We start from the raw sequence: 3,673 nt of genomic DNA, 5'->3' as shown, positions 1-3,673 counted from the left end.
TGTAAAATGAAAAGACAAAAATAGTTTAACAAGGTGATTCAGTGCTGATGTGTTCCCACGTCTGCGCCACGACAATTGGTAGAATTGAACGGTATGCGCCTGCTGTTGACCCGCGCTTCGCTGTTAAGCGTGACCCACCTAACTCGTCCAGATCTGTGGAGACGAATCACCTAATTCTTAAACTTGGTGTCGTTTTCATTAAAACCAATACTGAAATGAAGAAGTAAATTACTTTTTTAAGCATAATCGTGTAGCTGCTTACCGATAGGGAAACCGAGGCGGATTGCAGATGTGTGCGAATAGGTATCGGACCAATGATGTTATAGTAAAAAGAGGTAGATAAGTTACTTGAGTTCGTAAAGTGGCGTCGTAAAACTGAGCTAATTAGCGCACTCAAGCTTAGTCTCGTGAAAGCATTGGTAACGTTGACTGTGTTTTTTGTTCCGAGAAATTTCTTTAAAATGACGTCCTGTGTTATGCGACACTGTAGAAACTATACAAGTAAGCCTCCCAAAAGTCTAGGGATGACATGTCATGCGTAAGTATTAATTTTAAATTGATTTGCTTTTATATTGTTTAAGAAATCCAAAATATTAGCTTAAATTTATTAAAAAAGGCTCGAGTGCGACGGCATATACTCCGGTCACCGAGTGTAAGAGAGATGTCTGTCAAGATTAAAAAGAGTAATGTAACAGAAAGGACATTTCCATGATATTATTGCCTACACAGCTCACAAATGAATTAACAAATTTGATTTTATTTTTAAAGGTTTCCGGCAAATGAATTAAGGTGTAACCAATGGATAAATATTGTACGTAGACAAAGACATGAAGAGGATTGGCGGCCAAATAATAATGAACTAAATGAAAATAAAAAAATAAAATTATTTGTCCTTTGCTGTTTTATTTCTTAAAAGAATAGTCAGGAGTTCATTTTAAAAATAATATCAATTCTGCTTACTAAACCGTAGGCATCAAACAATTTTATGTTCGTTCTGTGACATTTTAATTGTTAATCTGTGAAGTAAGTCGTGAAATCGCAACGACACTGCGTAATATATATCCGTCTTGTTTACGGTCTTGCTAGTTAGCATGCTATCTTTTTCACACATTACAACCTTGTCAAGTTAACTCTGCTCACGTGGCTATATGATATTATCATCAACTACCTGTCGATTTAATTCGTCCGCATAATATCGTATAGCTTAGTGTGTTTATAAATATATATAGGTACATAAGCCGCGGACAAGCTTGACTTCGTATTAGTACTAATATAACGTATCTACCTCTTTTTACTATAACATCATTGTATCGGACTATTACTATAACGACGCAGTCATTAAGTTCTGATTCGACAAGTGGGACAGCTGTTTTACAATAAAATTTAAGACTTCGATAGTCTTTAAGATGGGTAGAGACGGCCATTTGAGTTTTTTTATTATCTTTTTATTGCCCTTGTAGGCAGATGAGCATACGGCCCACCTGATGGTGAGTGGTTACCGTCGCCCATGGACTTCAGCAATGCTAGGGGCAGAGCCAAGCCGCTGCCTACCAAGGCAAGGCTTGAGTTGTCTGTAGGCTTTTTAGGCAGCGGCTTGGCTCTGCCCCTAGCATTACTGATGTCCATGAGCGACGGTATCCACTCACCATCAGGTGGGACGTATACTCGTCTGCCTACAAGGGCAATAAAAGACTCCACTAATATCGCGTAGGCTGTGAGATCGTTCACTTATCTATCAAACCAGAACAACTATATTTATAATAAATCACAGCATTTGGTATAACATATGCGAACTCGTGGTCTGTTTGTCTATATTTGCCGAAACTTATATATTATTATGACAAGGTGAATATTGTCGTACAACCCGAGTCGTGAAAGTGAATGAAACGGTATTTAATAATGGTGACCTGCTTCTGATAAAAACGTACGAATGTCTCAAACTTTTTCGTCTGTGTGTTGCATGTCGAGTGACGGTCGGCTGCGGAGTAGGGATAAAGTGAAAGGCGCTCGTCAGAGCAGCCAAGGCCAATATGGCGGCGCCTATAGTTCGCAGCAGCTGACCGTGTAGTGTATAGCCTATTACTCATTCGTGCCAGTGCTTCACGCTATTTTGTTTGGTTTTTGTATATGTGTATATAATCTAAATAATTGTTAAGTATTATTATGTATGTCGTACTCTAAGACACAGAGTTCAATAAAAATATTAGTTGGAGATTTAGTCTACTTTTATCATTTCCCATTATCATTCCAATTTTCCAAGTATAGTATTGAGATTGATAAAGCGATTTTTATACCCTTAATGGAATATTATCCTTTTTTTTTCTAATATATCTTGAGTTTTCTGTTAGACCTTCTGAATCAAAACTTTATAATACATTATTTCTCAACAATCAACTCCGCAGTACCTCTGTTCCGAATGTAATGACTTAGCGTGCCACATGACTCCAAGCGCTGTGAGTCATTCGTTATGATCTGGTGTTGACCGCTCGGAGGTAGGTTTAATTGTGACGCGTTTATCTATTTGAGTCTATGAATATTGTGATATGTTTTGTATGAATACGTAAAAATCATTACTAATATTATCCCGTAAAGTTGACATAAATTATATATACTTTTTTACTTATGACTTTTGTTAATTGCATATTTGGGTGGACGAGCTCACAGCACACCTGGTGTTAATTGATTACCGGAGCCCAGAGATATCTACAACGTTAATGCGCTACCCACCTTGAGATATGAGGTCTAAGGTCTCAGTACAACGGCTGCCCCACCCTTCAAACAGAAATGCATTACTGCTTCACGTCAGAAATAGGCAGGGTGGTGGTACCTACCCGTGTGGACACAAGACGTCTTACCACCAGTAAAAACTGGTAACTGTCCCATTATTCTTGCTAGCAATAGACAGATAAAGTCACATTCTACTTGTTTTAGTAATTTAACGGCACCCATGGAGACTACAAAGGCCATTATTTGTCGTAAAACTGAAGTTTCAAATTATAGAAATAGCAATAGAATTCGCGTGTGCTTAAATACGCGCTATGACTACTTTAACATTTATATGTATAATTCTTAGTGGCTTTATTATTGAAATGTATAAGTGTTTTTAATCGAAATGAGTGCGTGTAGGTGCGCGTGCGTCGGTCGTTGCCCTCTCAATTAGCTCGAGTGGCTCTGAAGTGGGTGACACTCTGGCACCGCGGCTGTCACTTTTGTATTCATTACGAAACCGTCCGTAGCTCCGTACTTGTCGAAGTACTGCTTACAATTAAAATGCATCTAAGATAATTTGAATATGCAATTTCGAAAAGGGCACATCTCTGAAAATGTTAAATGTTCAGGAAATGAAATAAAACTGTTTATTTTCTAAAGCAGTGTAAAATTTAAAATATTAGCTTTTGAGATATATTTTAGTGTTAATTAGCAATTGAAAATCACTGGAATTATTATATTAAAATAGGTGTAGGTAAGCCTCAAAACTACATGTATATTCAAATTGAAAAACGGTATTTGACAAAATATGCGACATGTGCCCTTTTCGAAATAGCATATTCATTTGTTTTGTTAATAGAAATTGTAACATCACAAGAACAGTACGTTTGCTGGTCTATTCTACTTTAACATCTTCTTATTCTTATTGCTTAGATGGGTGGACGAGCTCACAGTCCACCTGGTG

At 37.4% G+C, this 3,673-nt stretch overlaps 1 long non-coding RNA gene across 1 annotated transcript; it reads left to right on the top strand.

Moving 5' to 3' along the window:
* Positions 1-310: 310 nt before the first annotated feature.
* Positions 311-892, top strand: LOC134199407 (uncharacterized). The gene is made up of 2 exons (XR_009973895.1): positions 311-538; positions 769-892. It is a non-coding gene; the product is annotated as an uncharacterized LOC134199407 (long non-coding RNA).
* The last annotated feature ends 2,781 nt before the right edge of the window (positions 893-3,673 follow it).

The sequence above is a fragment of the Bombyx mori genome, chromosome 9 (genome assembly GCF_030269925.1).
Source record: "Bombyx mori chromosome 9, ASM3026992v2".
In the NCBI taxonomy this organism is placed as follows: domain Eukaryota; kingdom Metazoa; phylum Arthropoda; class Insecta; order Lepidoptera; family Bombycidae; genus Bombyx; species Bombyx mori.
This window is presented reverse-complemented; position numbering and strand designations above follow the sequence as displayed.